At 34.5% G+C, this 20,939-nt stretch overlaps 1 long non-coding RNA gene across 1 annotated transcript; it reads right to left on the reverse strand.

The window, feature by feature from the left end:
- Positions 1-1,682: 1,682 nt before the first annotated feature.
- Positions 1,683-20,442, reverse strand: LOC140049137 (uncharacterized). Its single transcript, XR_011845196.1, has 4 exons — positions 20,376-20,442; positions 2,836-2,877; positions 2,156-2,227; positions 1,683-1,827 (listed from the first exon to the last, which is right to left on the reverse strand). It is a non-coding gene; the product is annotated as an uncharacterized lncRNA (long non-coding RNA).
- Positions 20,443-20,939: the final 497 nt, after the last annotated feature.

The following is a 20,939-nucleotide window of genomic DNA, read 5'->3' on the forward strand; positions in this document are numbered from 1 at the left end:
TACCATCAAAACGGACTTGTTCCACATTCATAATCTGTATTATTGGTGATATTCTGATTTTCAATATGGTTATTTGAATGTTGGCGGCCATCTTGAATTTGGTCCTTTAAATGTCTTTTGAAAAAATGGCAACATATTTTTTTTCATTCCTTATATTATCAAGATATGAAATAAAGTCAAAGTTTGCTTTTAACAAAAAATATACACGACATTCATATAAACGACATACCAGCCTACACTATGTGGCAAATGGTTTAGTTTAAATTCGTGTTGGTTTGTCACTATTGCTGAAATCATGTCAGTACATTTTTAGTCGCGTGGACGCGACTCTATAGTTCACTATGTCGGTCGGTCGGTCGGTCGGTCGGTCGGTCGGTCTGTCTGTCTGTCTGTCTGTCGGTCTTTCTGTCTGTCTGTCGGTCTGTCTGTCGGTCCGGTATCACTATGCGTTTTATCGCTTTCTGACCTTATCTTGATATCAGTTTAATCTAGCTAAGTCAATTTTTCACAGTATATTCCTTTTGGCCAGGAATCGATGTGGTTATGTTTTCACGGTGCGCAATAAAAAATTACGCGGTTTACGCACGATTTAACGAAATCACGTTTGTAATCATATCTTCACAACCATGAATCACAATTAAATAAAATTGGTACTCATAACTTTCGGGGCATAAATCGTGATATGGCAATACAATTACGTGCGTAGCGCATGTAACGCATGCGTACGCGCGCTTAAAATTTTCAAAATTTATTTTCGATGAAATAAGAGTACGTTTCAGGCAATTTTAAGCGTTTACAAAATTGCCATGAGTGCGCAGAATTTTGCGCGTGCACTGCGCGTTCAATGTTATTGCGCACTCTTTTTGCCCGATTTCTGTTTTCTTTACTTACTTTTCAACTCGATATTACGTTATACGAGCACGTCAAAAGTGACAGGCTACGCACGTGTAAATTACAAAAATATAAATGTTTTTAAACATTTCAACATTTTTAAACATGTTCAGTAATTTCGGTCAGTGGGTAGGTTGGTCGGTCGGTCGGTCGGTAAACACTAATGAGCACGCGACTACAGTCATCTATATGGCCTTTTTAGTCACGTGAACGTGACTCTATAGTTCACTATGTCGGTCGGTCGGTCGGTCTGTCTGTCTGTCGGTCTGTCGGTCTGTCTGTCGGTCCGGTATCACTATGCATTGTAGCACGCGACTTAATGGCTGTTGGCCTTGTTTTTTAGAATGATGATTGAATAATGAACCTAGTAATTGATCATGATTTATTGAAATTTGTAATTTGAAAATTAATCTATTTATTATATAGATTGCTGGAAATTTGAAATATTGAATATTACTTGTATTATATTATATACTATTCACTTAATTTCCGAATAACAATAAAATTTCAATTCCAAACAATGCTTGGAAGAAAGCGAAAAATCACACTAAAATATTATGTTCCCATTTAGTATTTAAATTATTTATTATTATTTGCATTAATATTGTTGATGTTATTTTCCTTCCTATCTACATCATTATTTGCATTAATAATTCAGTATTTGTATTTTTTTCTATTTTGTAGGGAAACCCACTTTTATTGCACATATGACAAACAATGTGTATCTACATGATATTACACAGACTGAGGTCAATATGTTAATACATTACAGATAATATATTGGTATTTTGTTAAATATATTTGCATTATTATTATTTACATAGAAAATATATCATAATTGATTTGTAGGCCTACCTGGTTCTGAATGTTTACGTTCTTTGTATATATAATATGGGTACATATACCAATCTCACTAGTCTTTGCACTTTCCGGAATCTATAAAATGTGAACCGATAATGTTATTAATATAAATCCAACTGTTTATGTAATTTAATGACATGCATTGATATTATTTTTTAACACAAGATCAGAATATTCTATTTGTAAATCATTGATCAAGGCGATGACGATGAGGATGATGATTAAATTAAATAAATTGTGAAGAAAACTATAAAAAAAAGTTGAAGTTAAATTAATAAGTAAATTTGTTTGTCTATAATATGATGTACAAAGATGGAAGGTACTAATCTTTATACGTTTCAACATAATCAAGGTAAAACACTAATATGATTTTTGTCAGTAGTTGCATAGTAAAATCACCTACCTTCAGGCTATTGTCAGCACATAGTTTTATAAGACGTTTTTTAAGATCCATTTTTAGTTGCTATACTGTGTACTACTGTAGCAAAACATAAGAACTGGTTAACGATGGATAATACAAATTGGTTGTAAAATATTTAATAAGAGGAATGCAAACATGGTGTGTACAGTGTTAAAGTTGTCCACTAATTAATCAAAAATAATGCTATCAAAATAAACGTTTGTATTTAGATCTAAAAAGCTTTCATAAGCATTAGTTACCGTATTAATATTTATTATCAGTAAATACTCGTGGTACAGAATAGATCAACAATGTTCTCTCCGTCAGAAATGGTTTCAGAATTGTACAAAAACTTAAAGCATATATGCTGTAAGAGAACGAATGACTCTCAAACGGCCACCATTACGACGACAATGTTTCTATTTATTGTGCGCAATAATGGACACCACATTTACTGCTGTATGTTTGATTTTTTATAAACAATTCTAAAATGTTTAATTTTAATATTAAATTTGTATATACGAAACTGATTTATTTTTACACAAACAGAGGCAATGTTCGTTAAGATAAATATCTGTTACTTGTATAGCAAAATCTGTAGTAGCTAACTAAAAATATTGTATAACTGTAAATAAATGACGTGCAAATATTGTATATAAAACACAACCCTATCTTACACTCACGTATAGTTAAGTACATCACTTATCAAACTCAATTGACTTGTGCTGAAAGATATGTTTCCTCAATCAGTTAACTGTTTTTGTACAGAACACCAGACACTTTACATTATCGTTTGTATAAGAAGCGATAACAAGTACATTCTAAAAAGTTGCTGCAACAAGCGTGATTTGTTATTTATTGTTTGCTTTAATCTTATAATAAAGTGATTGGAGCTACACCGATGTGAATTGCCATTTTAGGTGAGCAAAGTAAATCATTATACCGATTTGGTTAACGATATCGAAGTACAATACAATTCATAATTGTGGACATACATTTCTCCACCACTAATTCACAGAACAAAGTTTTTTTTTCAATAAAGGTTAACGTGCCAGTGACATCTAATTTTAATATTGTTCTTCTTTGATTGCAAGTGAATGCATCGTCTATTCATTTTTATATTCATTTATCGTATAGAAATATCAATCGATAGTTTATGTTGAAATTGATTGTTTTTGCATTAATTATTAACATTAACATAAATACAAGTAAAAAGAATTATTCACTTTGAAAAAAAAGAATATTAAATGACATTATTTAATTAAATTTAAAAATAAATTATTATTCAAAAAAATTCAAAAATTACCACAAAAATGTGCTACATTATCTATAAAAATCTATTATTTCCAACTATTTTACATTCCTACCTAAAGTTGATGCGTAAATATTTTTAAATATTCATGTGATACATTTTCTACTTACATAAGTATACCTACATATATCTAGATTTATAAAGCAAACATATAAAAAAAATGTACAAGAAGTTTATTACTGCCACTAATAAAAGCAAGAATACTTGAACTGAAATAGGAAGAATATTATGTTAATGAAATGAAAGTTTGACAGAGTTCTATAACCAGGCGAAGCCGAGTGCAGAAAACAAGTCAATCTTCTAAGGACTATTCTCTCCGTTCAAATAATATAAAATATTCATTTTTAGGTTCAATGTTAGTTATACAATGTACGATTACATAATTAAGAGGCATTTAAAAAATATATAATTCCATTTTTTTTTAAATATATTTTAATGAATGCATGTTAGAAGAAAGGAATTGATTCTAAATAGGCTGCTGCATGTTTTTTTGTGTTAAAATTGAATAGTGCATTATTATTAGCAAATCCGCGTATGATGTATGACGTCTCATCCATACTTTATTATTTGTTTTTATGTTGTGGATATCAACTTTTAATTTCAATTCATAGTTTCAGTCATTCAATTCTATATAACCCCAAATAGTCATGTATCAGATTATATAACCTGTACCCAATATAGTATACTCTTAGTGTGCTAAATTTGATAAAACCTAACGTATTCAATAGGTAAATGAATTTTATATGTATAATATGAAATTAAAACTCAGTGGATATAGGAGAATAGGTAACAAAATATTACGATTGTGTAAATCTTTGTTGAATTCATGTATTAAGACAGTAGGATATATTATGGTTACGTTTAGATTTAAGCATAATTATAAATGAAATAACTCAACTGTTGGAAAGAAAAGAGAATGCATGTACAATATATAATATATGTCATTAATTGGCACTATTTCAAGAAACAAGAATAATAATACTATAGAACAACATTTTAACGTTATAAATAATCTAATATTCATACATTTTATTCAGCATTTACTGACTAATTGTATAACACATGTAAACAGAGGCGCCATCTCATTTACAGCCAAGATTATTACGTCTATTATGCAAAGTTTGAAATATTAAATAACGTCAACGATATTTGATACCCCTCTTATTGTTGTGGAGTAGTCCTCTAAGGAGGCTTCTGATCGGTGGGTGGATTTGTAATCTAAGGAGGAAGAAACCCACATGTGAGGCAGTGGAGCTCCAACCTTGAACAGGAAGAGTCATAGGCTTAAAAATTATCTGATCCAATCCATACTAGAAATTATTTTGTACCTGAAGTTACACGCAATTATTAAGTAGGGCATATCATTTCTATTGTGCACTGTATCATCAGTTGTGGAAAGAATAAAACACCTCCTGAATTCGTAACCGATGGTAGTTTGTGCTTCTGTACGTCATATTACTTACTATCGTCGTCGGAATAACACTGACGCCGAACCCGCTAACAACGAGGCATGGAAACGTTACAATACCTTATCCTACGTCGATCAGATTTATAACGTATTTGGAGAATTTTCTCTTATAGGTTTTTCCCTTTTTCGAGCGGGTTATATTTCAATTTAGCACACAACGTATATGCATAAACAAGTACCTAGTTTTTCTTATTTTTCTTTATTTAACTATTTTTTTATAGCGTCGCTTTATGTACGGATATGTATGTTAAAATTGAATAAATTCATCTCCTTCCCAACATTTTTTATTTTTAGAATCAAATTTTCGTGCGTTAACATCGCACTTTTTCAAGGTAGTGGTGTCAACTTGATTTGTCGACACTGATCATGGCAAAGTCAAGTGATGTTGTTGTGACACGCGCTCTCTCTGAGTTTTTACTTGAATACCTCTGGGTGAATCCCAGTGCGATGCTAACGCACGAAACGTTGGTAAGTTCAACGTTAATTTGTCCTTCACTAGAAACGAAAATTTGATTCTAAAAATATTTTTTGAAAGGAGATGAATTTATTCAATTTTATTCGAAATGATTATGGTCAGGATGGTGTAAAATTAGTGCGCCTAAAAGAGAAAATTGTGACGAAGGCTTTGCGCCAAAGAAATCACCGGATATTCGCTCTATACTGCAAACGCTTAGACATAAAACCACCAAGTCTAAAATTAATGTGCCATATTAACACCACACGGGGACACGATATTATCAAAAAAGCGGAACGTTGTTTGATTAGAGAAAGAATACGAATCACTACAAACAACATCAACAAATTAGCTAAGAAAGAGGAAAAACTAGAAGAGAAAATAGTTGAAATAATCACCGATGACACAACTCGAGCGGACGTTCACAGGCATGTTGAGTATGCGAGAGAAATCGAATTCCTGAAAGTACGTAATCGTCAACAAAACAAATTACATTGGATAAAAGTCAAAAACTACTAGCTGGATTAAATCACGAAATACAATTGGACGGCAAACAACTTAAAGACAGATGGTTGGTGAACATATCCAGCAAAAAAATAGTTTAGACCAGAAGCAGGTGCTTAAAAAGGGGCTTAATTTCGCCATTATCGAGAGCCGAATACCGGTAAATGAGTTGAAACGGCAGCAAACCTGGGCCAGGTACCCATAGAAGAAAAAAGGAAGACAGGATTGCTAGGACAGAATCTCCACTCACGCTCACGGAGGTTCAACTGTATTAACCATTAAGAAAAAGAAATGATTAAGCCGTCACTTTATCATCCTGAATTGAGTTTGATGCTTACCGTGTTGTACTTTGTTATATTGTCAGTTTTATACAATAACATCTTTCATTAAATATTTATTAAAATGAATGAGTCCATGACTCTAATTTTTATGATGGTAGGCCAAATTGTATGAAATTTATAGGAATTAAAATTATGCCAAGAAAATTTAAATAATGTGTCAATATATTTGTTAAAATATCAAATAATAGTCATAAACTTAGAAAATAAGCCATTTCAATTCAATTTTTTTATGGTAGGCCAAATGGTATGAGATTTATAGGAATTAAAATTAGGCCAAGAAAATGTCAGTAATTTGTGTTGTGATGGGTTTGTTACACGGAAGTGTGCCCTCTAGAGTAAAAGAGAGAGGATGAATAAAGATGGACGACAACTACAACGTGTTTTGTTATGTTCTTATTGTTGGTTTCAGCCTAACGAGCGAGCCCGTAACAAATTGGGGGGTCATCCGAGAACAAAGTACGGAATTGTAGTTGTAGATCGAACTGATGGTAATTTTAGTTACTTATTCTAAGCTGGTTTTAGGTTTAGAGGCGTTTTATAACGAACGAGGTTTGGCGGTCGTCGAGCCAGTACACTGTGCTGTTGTTTTAGGCTTGTGTAGGCTTTCCTGTGATAGTAGAAGTCGGTTTGGCTTTGAATTTAGGGGTCTAGTTATTGAGACCACGGCGCACGGTAGGTTTAATACTGAGTGGGCTTGGCAGGTATTTCATTACTGGTGCCTTAATTATAGTCATATTGGTTATTTTAACCTGTGTTTTTGTTTGTTTGTTTCGAATAGAAACTATGTCAGAAAGTGATTTTGACGAGGAATTTTTGGACAGCATGTCCATTGAGGTGGTAGCTCAGCTATCAGATGAGCGTTTGCGACTCCTAGGTACTAGGGTTGGAGCATCTATAAATGATTCCATGAATAAATATGACTTGATAAATATGATTGGAAATCATGTTGGTTTAATTACTCATGAATCCGTAAAAACTGCGGGGAATGAGGTCGAGTTGGCTAGAATTGAGTTGGAACGTGAAAAATTGATTTTTGAAAGAAGAAAAATAGAGATGCAAACTCAAAGAGAAATGGAAAAAGAAAAACATGGATTTGAGTTAAGGAAATTAGAATTAGCTAACCAAATGGGTCACACCACACGGGTTTCTACACCTAATGATTCAGAGATTACTCAGAATATTAAATGGGTTCCCAAGTTTAATGAGGACGAGGTAGAGACATATTTTTTAGCTTTTGAGAAAATTGCTAATAGATTAAAGTGGCCTGCTAGACACTGGACTGTGTTGTTACAAACTGCTCTTGTGGGTAAAGCCCAAGAGGTATTTTCTGCATTGGCTGATGATCAATGTGAAAGCTATGATGCGGTTAAAACTGCTGTTTTGTCAGCTTATGAGTTAGTTCCAGAGGCGTATCGTCAGAAATTTAGGAACTAAGTTAAACCTTATGATCAAACGTTTACAGCATTTGCACGTAAGAAGCAGATTCTTTTTGTTAGATGGTGTAGTTCGGAAGGAGTAAACGGTGAATTTGGAAAGCTTCGTGAGCTTATGTTAGTTGAGGAGTTTAAATCTTGTTCCCCTACTGAAGTTCGTACACATCTAGAGGAGCAGAAAGTTGATAATTTAATGAAAGCGGCTTCTGTTGCCGATAATTATGTGCTCACGCACAAGGTGGTGGATACCAAATCGGTTTCCAAATCTGTTGATGATTCTAAGGTCCAAAGTCAGAAAACTACAGTTAATAGTAGTAGTAAATTTGTCAGAACTTGTTTTTACTGCAAGAAAAAGGGTCATATAAAGGCAGATTGCTGGCTGTTTCAAAGAAACCCCAATCACTTCCAAACACGTTAGTAAATACAGTCCCGTTGAAAGTGACAGCGAGTTATGACGTTGATGAATGTGAGAAGTTGATCCAATCTTCAGGTCCGGAAAAAGTGCGAAAGTTATGTAAGCCTTTCCTCTCTACTGGTTCTGTAGCATTGATCAACGATGTGAATCTGAGTAAAGTTCGTGTCTTAAGAGACACAGGGGCGTCACAATCCATGATAATAGAATCGGCATTGTCATTTTCAAACGAGTCTTCTGCTGGAGCAAGTGTGCTCATTCAAGGTGTTGAAGGGGGTTATAAGGAAGTCCCACTTCATGTAATTCGGATTGAAACAGATATTGTTAGCGGAGATTTTGTTGTCGGTGTCGTTCCGAGTCTTCCAGTATGGGGTGTCACACTCCTTTTGGGGAATGATTTGGCCGGAGACAGAGTGACAGTAGAACCGGTTGTGTGAAAGAGTCCTGTTGAAGACGAAAGCACGGTGTATTTAGAGAAAGAATTATCACATGTGTTTCCATCATGTGCGGTGACGCGATCTATGGCAAATAAAACCATAGATGAGGATGAGAGTATTGACTTATGTGATAGTTTTTACGGAGACATTACGGATCGCGTTTCCCAAGAGGCTGTCTGCTCAGGTCCCGAGTCACACACTGCCCAGGCTGAACAACATCACCCAAAAGTGTGTGATTTTGGTCCGACAGTTCTCAATCTGTCTAGGTTAGTGGAAGAGCAGAGTAATGATCCTGATTTGGTGTCATTTGGTCAGCAAGCTCTTTCTGTAGAGGAAATGTCTATTGTTCCTGTTTGTTATTATATAAAGGATGGCATACTTATGCGTAAGTGGAGGCCACCAGATATTCCAAGTAGTGATGTTTGGAATGAGATTCACCAGATAGTTATTCCTAGTGGATACCATCAGGATATTATTGGTATTGCGCATGATGATCCTCTTTCAGGTCATTTAGGTGTCAATAAAACGGTAGAAAAAATACTCAGGTATTTCTTTTGGGCAGGTCTTAGAAAAGATGTATCTAACTATTGTAAATCCTGTCATGCGTGTCAGGTAGTGGGGAAGCCTAATCAAAAGGTTCCAGTAGCCCCACTTAAGCCTATTCCTGCATTCGGTGAACCATTTTTAAGAGTTATTGTTGATTGTGTGGGACCACTACCACGTACTAAAAATGGAAATGAGTATCTATTAACAATAATGTGTGCATCAAGTAGGTTTCCAGAAGCGATTCCTCTTAGGCGTATTACAGCTAAGAATTTTGTTAAAGCATTGGTAACATTTTTTACATGGGTAGGATTGCCTAAAGCTGTTCAGTCCAATCAAGGATCAAACTTCATGTCAAAGATATTTAAACAAGTCTTAGAGCAGTTAGGTGTTGCCCATATAAGTTCAAGTGCTTACCATCCACAGTCTCAAGGGGCACTTGAGAGATTTCATCAAACACTTAAGAATATGCTTAAAACCTATTGTTTTCAATGTGAAAAGGAATGGGATGAGGGAGTTCCCTTATTGTTATTCGCTGTTCGTGAAACAGTGCAAGAGTCCTTAGGGTTTAGCCCATTTGAGTTGGTGTATGGTCATTCGGTCCGAGGCCCTCTTAAAATAGTCAAAGAAAGGCTGTTAGAAAATGCAGAAGATTCTGTATCGATACTAGTTTATGTGTCTGAATTTCGTGATCGATTAAATCGTAAAAAAAACAAAAAAAAAAAATTATGAAGAGTTTTGTGATCCTGATACATGTGTTAAGTTCAGTAATTCAGATGTTCTTGCAAACATTGAAGAGAAAGTTGGTCATTTATCTCGTGATCGTAAGGATGAAATTGTTAGTTTGATATTTGGAAATCTGCAGTTGTTTTCGGATGTTCAAGGTCGAACGAACTTAGTGGAGCATGATGTTAAGACAGCTGATTGTTCACAAATAAAACAAAATCCATATAGAGCAAATCCGTTCAAGAAGGAGATATTACAAAATGAGATTGACTACATGATTAAGAATGATATAATCGAGCCTAGTTGCAGTGCTTGGAGTTCTCCATGTATATTGGTTCCGAAGCCAGATAAATCGTATCGTTTTTGTACTGATTATCGGAAGGTTAATGCAAAATCTACTACAGATTCATATCCCATACCGAGGATAGACGACTGTATTGATCGTGTGGGTAGTGCTAAGTTTGTCAGTATATTTGATCTTTTAAAGGGTTACTGGCAAATTCCTTTAACAGAGCGTGCGAAAGAAGTGTCAGCTTTTGTAACTCCTATGGGTCTTTATCAGTATAAGGTCATGCCTTTCGGTTTAAAGAATGCACCAGCCACGTTCCAGAGATTGGTTAATGGTATAATTTCAGGGTTGGAGGGCTGTGAAGCTTATATAGACGATTTGGTTGTTTATAGTGATACATGGGATGTTCATGTGCAGAGAATTAAGGCATTGTTTGATAGGTTGACAGCTGCAAAGTTGACAGTAAATTTGGTGAAAAGCGAGTTTTCCTGTGCAGAAATAGTGTTCTTAGCTCAAAAAGTTGGTTGCGGAAAAGTGAAACCATTAAGTGCTAAGATTAAGGCAGTCTGTGATTTCCCAATTCCAAAGAGTAAGCAGGAGTTAATGCGGTTCCTGGGAATGGCTGGGTTTTATCGACGTTTTTGCAAAAGTTTCTCAACGCTTGTAGCTCCATTAACGAATCTGCTGAAAAAGAATGCGAGTTTTGTGTGGTTGGAGGAATGCAATAATGCGTTCATTAAAGTTAAAGCGATGTTATTAAACGAACCGGTGTTGATGGCTCCACAATTTGATAAACAGTTCTCGTTAATGATTGATGCCAGTGATGTTGGTTCTGGAGCTGTGTTGGCGCAAACAGACGAGAATGGTGTTGACAAGCCTGTGTGTTTCTACTCGAGAAAATTCAACCAGCATGAGAAACGTTATTCTACTGTTGAGAAGGAGACATTAGCTTTGATGTCAGCGTTAAAGCACTTTGAAGTGTATCTTGGATCTACTCCGTTTCCAATTGTAGTTTGGACGGACCACAACCCATTAACGTTCTTGGCAAGAATGAAGGACAAGAATCAACGCTTGCTGAGATGGAGTTTAATAGTTCAAGAAATGAATCTGGAAATTCATCATATCAGAGGAAAAGACAATGTTGTAGCTGACGCTTTGTCAAGAGTTTAGATAAAACATGCATGAAAAGATTTTAAAAGTTTTGTTGATTTTAAAAGTATTTATTGAATTATAATATGTTAGTTGTGATAGAGTGATGCATTTATAGCATACACGGATTTAAAGTAATTAGAACTTGTGGAATGTTAAAGAAGCAGTGAAGTAAATTCATATCAACGACCTGTTAAAATAACTACTGTATAAGAAAAGATTTAAGATAATATAGTAAACAGTTATAAGTTTAATCATATCAAACTTTCTTTAAGTGGGGGTGTGTGATAAGTTTGTTACACGGAAGTGAGCCCTCTAGAGTAAAAGAGAGGGGATGAATAAAGATGGACGACAACTACAACGTGTTTTGTTATGTTCTTATTGTTGGTTTCAGCCTAACGAGCGAGCCCGTAACAGTGTCAATATATTTGTTAAACTATCGAATAATAGTCAAAAATTTGGCGCATACTGCGTTACTTACAAAACAAGACATTTCAATTCCTTATTAATTATTCATTCATTCAATCTTTTATTTCGGAAACTCTGGTCCATAGAAAGTAAATTACATATAAATGAAATAAATAAAATAAACAAAATCACTACTACTCATCTCAGGATGGCATTCCATCTGGAGAGCATCTTCGACTTAACTAAGACGTTGCTTATAATCGTTGAGATTAAAATATTTTTGCTTGCATTAAGTCTACACATCAGGCCATATATTGATATTCTTAACAATAAAAAGAGGGAATTCTACATTCCGTAAACATGAGGCTGGCACTTATAAATGCTTTGTGAGTATAAATGCCGGCGCCATCCATTGAGGAACTAAAATTATCACAACTCCAAACATTTCGTTTTAATTCAAATGACACACTGCAAAAAAACCCGAACGTATCTTATAATTATGCTGTATAAATCCTTTTTGATCTTTAAACAGTAGTTAGATAGTACATCAAACTCAATTTAGTTTTACCGAAAACCAAACTAAGGTCGTGTTCGTACGGTGGTTAAAATAAGCGCTTATATTTCACCCATGCCTCGGGTTATAACTTGAGCGTTGTTCGTACTTGAAATATTTAACCGCTTAAATGCTTAATCGACGAATCACAAACCGGAAATTACGTTTTAAGGTCAGTTGTCTTTACAACCTACGACCCCATTTTCGCACGCTAGTTTCGTGTTGTATATTTTTCACTCGCGATCTTTCTTTACAATAACAATTACTTGCTACCTTTTACACTGCTTATCCTTGCGACAAACCTTATGCCTCTTAACGCCGATAATCCTGCCGAAATATTCCTTCTCCTGACGACCATTATTTTACTCATTGACGAAGAATTTGAGCCATGTGACACGACGGAAACACCACCAACCAGCTAGGCCTACTAAGCGGTCTACACCAACAAGGACAGCACCAGCTGACGATCGCTCTCGAAGCGTGTATGGAAGAGCTTCGTAGGAGAAATGACGGGCCTAGGCAGCGAACATTTGTCAAAATTTGACACATTGCCTCTATCGGAGATTTATTATTCTCGAAGGCCGAGTATAATTGGGGCCTGTTCGTAGGGGTTGAAAATACCAGCTTATTTCCGATTTCCGTTCGCGTGATCCAATTAACTTTTGCCTCAGGCTACAAAAAATTCGAGGCAAAATGTTCACCAAATTTGCAGGTTATTACAGCAATAATCCAATTATACTCGGCCTTCGAGGATAATAAATCTCCGATAGAGGCAATGTGTCAAATTTAAGCGGTTAAATATTTCAAGTACGAACAACGCTCAATTTATAACCCAAGGCATGGGTGAAATTAAGTGCTTATTTTAACCACCGTACGAACACGACCTTGGATTATCGCTGAAATAACCTGCAAATTTGGTGAACATTTTGCCTCAAATTTTTTGTAGCCTGAGGCAAAAGTTAATTTGATCACGCGAACGGAAATCGGGAATAAGCTGGTATTTTCAACCCCTACGAACAGGCCCCTATTTAACGTGAGCTTTTAGTACCCCGGCTAACCCGGGGTACTATAATTGCCTGTAATTGTTTTGACCCTGATCAGTCTTGTTGATGGGTAATTAACAGAACAGTGGCCATCAATCATGCAGGAAAGTATCTGGGTACTAAAAGAGGCCAAGCCCACTTTGTTTGCCAACAGCCAATCACCGACAGCATCAGGTTTCAGTTACAGCATGTTTTAATGATTAGGTAATAGTTTGATTTCATGAAATAAATGAATATTTATATAATAGCCTTTTCACGCCTTATAATTATTTAAGTAAGCCTTTATTTCCATGTTTCCTTTTCGATTTTGTACATTTTAACAACATTGTATGGGGGAGCTACAGAGTTCAACCTTAGATTGAGTAGTCAAGCGATCAACCAATTACAATTGAATAATTTAAATTTTATTAATTTACCAATGAAATACATAGCCTACTACAAATTGATTCTGAAATAAACTGGGATGGTGCGATGGGATTTGGTAGGGATGTCAAGAGGTACACCATCACATCAGACTCGGGCTGATGTATAGGCAGGGAGTTGTTATTAATAACAACTCCCTGGTATAGGTAGGCCTACAATTTTTGAGAATATGAGCGGGAAATTCAAATAAAATAATGTAGCCGTAGGGGGTGGTACCCATACGCTTCCCAAAAAGTGTTTGCGCTATATTAGTATATAGGACCAGATATATGAATTAATTAATAATACTAAACAATCTAAAAAATAAATCTTTTTATTTAAAAAAATGTAATTGAATGAATGTTAATAAACATAAACGAAACCCATATAAATAACAATCTTTTTTATTGTGTAATAACAAGTTGATGTTATACGATATTATAATAGAGGGATTATGCCTCATTTTAGTTGTTTATGTTATTCTAAGAAAACTGCACATAGGCCTACATACATTATGTTCACTTTAGCACTCTAGTATTTTAAAACATTGATGACTAGCAATTATACACGCCCGGGCGGGTTTCCTATGTAGTTTTAAAACTTCACAGTACATTCCCGATCATGTGATAACTCATTATCCAGATGCCCTAAAATGCACCCACCTCCCCAACACACACCCGCACTCGGGGATTTTTTAACTTATAATGTTAAACTTCCTGGTACAAATTCTATTGCAAACCCCGGCTCTATGACGGTTTTCAAATGCAGTTAAAACATACCCCCAGTTCACATTACTCATGTGGTCATTGATACTAACCCCAGCAAATCACTAAGCCTCCAACTCATCTAACCTCTGCACACTGTGATTTTTTTTAATATATTTTAAAACCTTCCCAGTACAATTGTGGTCATACAATCACGAAATATTGTGCTACCTACATTTGAGAAAGTGTGCAATCCATTAAAAAAATTGTGCTCCTCTTTGAGAAATTGTGCAATATGCAACATTCAGGAAATTGTGCTACCTTTTTGAGAAATAATTGTGCTAACCATTCGGGAAATTGTGCTACCCATTCGGGAAATTGTGCTACCTCTTTGAGAAATTGTGCTAACCATTCGGGAAATTGTGCTACCTCTTTCAGAAATTGTGCTAACCACTCGAGAAATTGTGCTACCCATTCGGGAAACTGTGCTACCTCTTTGAGAAATTGTGCTAACCATTCGGGAAATTGTGCTACCTCTTTGAGAAATTGTGCATTCCATTCCGGAAATTGTGCTACCTCTTTGAGAAATTATGCAATCCATTCGGGAGATTTTGTGCTACCTCTTTGAGAAATTGTGCTAACCATTCGGGAAATTGTGCTACCTCTTTGAGAAATTGTGCTAACCATTTGGGAAATTGTGCTACCTCTTTGAGAAATTGTGCTAACCATTCGGGAAATTGTGCTACCTCTTTGAGAAATTGTGCTAACCATTCGGGAAATTGTGCTACCTCTTTGAGAAATTGTGCTAACCATTTGGGAAATTGTGCTACCTCTTTGAGACATTGTGCTAACCATTCGGGAAATTGTGCTACCTCTTAGAGAAATTGTGCTAACCATTCGGAAAATTGTGCTACCTCTTTGAGAAATTGTGCAATCCATTCCGGAAGTTGTGCTACCTCTTTGAGAAATTGTACGTACGGTATACCTATTTGAGAAATTGTGCTATCTTTTTCACATTTTTTCATCCCCTTCATAATCCATATTCCTATATCTTACCATGCACCAACTCATTCCAAAAGTTAAAGGATACAAGATACTGTGACGGGATTTAATATATGTGCCAACAATACTTTATCGCATTATGCAGGTTCACATTTTTAGTCGCGTGGACGCGACTCTATAGTTCACTATGTCGGTCGGTCTGTCGGTCTGTCTGTCTGTCGGTCCGGTATCACTATGCATGTTATCGCTTTCTGACCTTATCTTGATATCAGTTTAATCTAGCTAAGTCAATTTTTCACAGTATATTCCTTATGGCCAGGAATCGATGTGGTTATGTTTTCACGGTGCGCAATAAAAAATTACGCAGTCTACGCACGATTTAACGAAATCACGTTTTTAATTATATCTTCACAACCATGAATCACAATTAAATAAAAGTTGGTACTCATAAATTTCAGGGCATAAATCATCATATGGCAATACAATTACGTGCGTAGCGAATTTAACGCATGCGTACGCGCGCTTAAAATTTTCAAAATGTATTTTCGATGAAATAAGAGTACGTTTCAGGCAATTTTAAGCGTTTACAAAATTGCCAGGAGTGCGCATATTTTTGCGCGCGCACTGCGCGTTAAATGTTATTGCGCACTCTTTTTGCCCGATTTCTGTTTTCTTGACTTACTTTTCAACTAGAAATTACGTTATATGAGCACGTCAAAAGTGACAGGCTACGCACGTGTAAATTAAAAAAATATAAATGTTTTTAAACATTTCAACATTTTTACACATGTTCAGTAATTTCGATCAGTATAGTTCACTATGTCGGTCGGTCTGTCGGTCTGTCGGTCTGTCCGGTATCAAAATGCATTGTAGCACGCGACTTAATTAATGGCTGTTGGCCTTGTTTTTTAACGGACAGGAATTTTTTAAGAATATATACTCTATAAAATTTAATTCAAATTAGGCCCATAATATATGTTTACATGGCAATTGTTAATTTTCAAATTAAAATAAATATATAACATGCACATACAGATTGTATTCAGTGTATTAATTACAGTATCTGATTTTTTAGTTAATCGTTAAAATAATGATATCCTAGCCTATAACAAAAATGTTCCATCTGTAACATTAACAACCATTTTTTAATATTTACTTAGACCTAATCTATTGATTACAATTCAGGAGTTACAAATTAAGAGTTAACATTTTTGGTATCATTACTTCACACAACTTAGACAAACAAATGTCACATTAATGTGTAATAAAAACGGAAATATTATGTATTGAGAAAAAACATAAATATATATTTCCTCCATAAATGTGCATACAATTGGAGTATACTCAAGAAAAGGGGTTTATAATTGAGACATAAAGTAACTATTATATAAAATATGATTATAAAATACAGTATTTAATTGTTTGCTTAAAATTTGAAATAGTATTACTGTTATTATATGCCTATATATTTAATATTAGAGGGGTGGCAAATCCATAGAGATCATTTTGAGATCTCAGCTGAAGAACATGAAATAGTTTATAAATATAGTTTTAATTTCAAAACAAAAGGTTTTGCTTTTCCAGCGATTTTAGTCTGGGTGCACAAAACACAAATTTTTAATTTAAACTCATCTCTACAATTCATTCTTTGGTTCCCTGCTGTTAGATTAGAACTGACCTTGCTAACCACAAGGCCACTTGCATTCTTTAATTTTGTGTGCAAAAAATGTACCCATGGTATAAAGGTGGTTTCTAAATACAATGAGTGACCAATTCCAAAATAGGCTGTGCATTGCAGCCAATCAGAAGCAAGGAAGGCTGAGCCTGGAAGATGAACAAGGTGTTACGTGATTTATTAATTGACTAAGACATTAATGACTGGCTTTAGGCAAAAATAAACAAGTAAGATGCCAGAGGCAAAAAGCTCACGCTAAATAGGGCTCGTTCTCCTAATGTAATATAGCTCGAATGAGAGAGTTGGAATATTTTTAGCCTACAGTAAAAGGCCTGGTAGTATCAATTCGCATAGAGTCTACTACACTAGCTAGGTCAATTTTTAACTGGGCCGGATTGGCTAGTAGGTATCTTTCCTACTACCTGGTCTACTTGCTTGATGCAATTTTTTTAGAGTAAACTAGGCCTATTTAGGCCTACTTTAGACGATCGGGACACCATACGTGCGGACGACGATCGGACCTTGTTTTGCCTCAATATTTACAGCCGATTTTGTAGAATTTAGGTTTAGATTGTTTAGGAGTTTGGTTGATAGGATGGGTTTTGGAATTCACTGAGTTTTGTTATTTATGGGCCAATCGTTTAGTAATAGGCTAGCTAGGCCCATGATGGACCCCCAATGTTTTAATGTAGCAGCCATCTGTCATCGTGGCATGGAATCCCTAGTCAGAATGGCTCTCACCCGTGAAAAAAAAAATGATTTAGGCTAGGCTAACCTAGTAGAGTACGTGAAGCCGATAATACGATCTGTCTGTACTATTCGAGGTATAAAAATAGTATATAATTTATGACTCCGTAATCTGTACTAAATGTTGTATTTTATTAAATGTCAAATAAATGCTACTACTGTTATTATTACACTTTAGGCCTAGCTTAGAAAATCTACAAAAAAAATGTTTTTCACAATGATCGGGTGGTCGTCGTTTGACAGGGGAGAGAGATGTAAATTAGTTGACAAACGCAACGTCACGTACATGACGTTGCGAGTTTGGAATCCACTGATGACGTGATTTTACGAATATCTCATGAATATTAATGAGCTTCCCTAAGCTGCTGAAAAACACACTTTCCATGAATTTACCCCAAAATGTATATGGAATTTAATTTTTTTAATTTCTCATTATTACTTCTTCATTCTGACATGTCTATAATTGTTATAATATTTTTATTTAATAAATAAACGATATTTAAAAGCAATTTTAAACCCAGAATCCCCCTTTAATCAAATTATGGCTAAACGTAGGCCTAGGTGGTTAAAAGAAGATTAGATCTTGTTTTAAATTGGAGAAGAAAATTAAAGAGTTTGGTGCTGTTAAGCCATCCATGGTTCAATGTTGTGTTATATTGATATTTGTACAGTATGTTATTTTTCAAGATGGACATCCATTATACAGTGTATATCTCGATCGGAAAACATCTCTATTTGGGGCAAATCGTTGAACCTAAATTTGTTTTAATTGGCAATAAAAAAATAATAATCAAATTATCTAACTCAATTTAATTAGTAAACAGGGTTACATCAGGTGGTTAAAATCAGTACCGAATGTACGAACCAACTTTATATACCATCGAGTAAACATTCTAGAAGTAACGCGCAATTTACCGAATTTTGCCCTTACATTCATTTATATATAGATAACTGTGATTTATTTCACCTCCCTGGTATAACACATATCCTAGAAGTTGAAGGCAGTAGATTCATCTCATCTTCTATACCGTTCAATATTCCATTAAAACAATCTGATCAAAACGATCAAACTTATTTTGCAATGTTTACTTTGACCAGAGAAAAAATGTGGTATCACCAAAATAATAAAAAAATATCAGATCAGAGAATGTTCTTTTTGGATTAGTGTTTACGGTTATGAATCACTACATACTATTTAGACTATAATTTTATTTTTTTCTGGGATAAGACATAAACAAAATATATTCGAATGAGCTACTTTGTTAGTTTAGGATAAATTAATTTTTTTTTTATTTTACAAAAAAAAATTACTTCCACAAGCACATAAACACAATAAAAACATATAGAAAACGTAAAAGACAGTTGATAATGGTGACACACAAATCGAAAATACGATAGGGATTTATATAAATTAATGTTTATAGGCCTAAATGATCATTTACTATCTAATTCAATTTGAGCGTATTCCTTGGGCTACTTCTTTGAAAGTTGGTAAAGAGATGGAAACTTGGCATTTGGTGGTCCCTGGACCTTAATTGACATACTTTATTTTAGTAATTTAATGTACTCCCAATGCTAAACAAATTAATCTGGTTGACTGAGGGTCGAGAAACTATAGGGATTAATATTAATTTTATTTTATAAATTATCTCATCTTCATAACTTTCTTCCTGTATAGGAAACATGTTCTACATAAACAAGTTACAGTTTGGGAGTGGAGTTGTAATTTGTCATTACAAAAAATCCTGACATATGACAGGACTTAAACCCAGAACCCTTGGATTGGTAGCTACAACTCGATCCACTCCATCAATCAAACAATCAGTGGTGTAAACAATAATGGAATTCTATAATATATAATATTCTATAATAATTCCTAGATGTCGAAAGGTTTAGTTGGAAATTAAGTGCTCGTAATTTACTAAATTCAGAAAATACGGTAAAACTATAACAGTACACTTAGCATTTATTCATGATTCAACACACATGCATAAAGAGACACCGTGATATAGATTCATACATGTACACGTATAGGTCTATTGTTATAGAAGATTCACACAATGCTTAATACACAAGCTTCCCCGTCCTCTCGTGGTCCCATTATCGGAATATTACAACCGTTCTTGTAGTTAGGCCCTTATGGCAACAAAATGTTAATTGTGGTACATTGTATAAGTTTAGATTTTCAATTATTTCAAATGTTCATAACTGAACAAGATCGGTTGGGACGGCTGTTAGACTTATAATACTAAATCCCTGGTCGGTTGCTTGATACGAATATTATAATTAGGTACTGTCCCACCCTAAAATTATTTAATTGTTGTAAGACAATATAGTGTGAGATACCATGCAAATAAACACAATTGTATATTTTGTTAATATTTGATTCAATGTTTCAACTTAGGGTTGATGATTGTCGTCAATTTTCTACTCACGCCGAATGAACTAGAATGATTGTGTGAATAATCTCGTTCTAAACATAGAGGAATATAATGTAGAAATAACATACCTTCTATCTATTACCAATTGAACATAAAATCACAAAACGATTAAATCCAAATAATTGTATTTGAAAGTAGCTTGGGTAACGTTTATATACTTGAATAACACTGTAAACTTACATAGAACTAAACTTGACTTGAACAATCTTGAGACAGGATAATATCCGCTAATAACCTCTGACTTGGACAAGATGGTAGCAGCAAATACTTATCCTGCGCCAATTCAACACATGTAAGATGAACTTCCTTAATAGTTCATTTAAGATGAAATAATTCATAATTGTAAACTTAATGGTTTTGCTCAGGAAGTGATGTTTAAAAAGGAAACATCTTACAGTAACAGATACTAAGCATGTTAACTATATGTTTTGCCTGTTTATCTTCAAGAATTGTGAATGTATGAATTGTTTAATGAATACAAAAAAATGATGAATTATGAAATGAATTGTATAGCATTGTCAAACCTATTAAAAAGTCAACCACTGATCTAGATGTCTGAATAATAACACAAACAAGTATAGCCATCCATTAACAACATTTACATTCGGAATTAAACTGTAAAGTAAAGTATGTATTATCTTTGGATAATATAAACCCAGATTATAGAATGGAGGCGTAAATATTTCCAACAATGAACTATTGTTCTTAAATATATTTTCGCGTAAAGTTCTTTCCTGTTACCGG

This window comes from Antedon mediterranea, chromosome 5, assembly GCF_964355755.1.
Source record: "Antedon mediterranea chromosome 5, ecAntMedi1.1, whole genome shotgun sequence".
NCBI lineage: Eukaryota > Metazoa > Echinodermata > Crinoidea > Comatulida > Antedonidae > Antedon > Antedon mediterranea.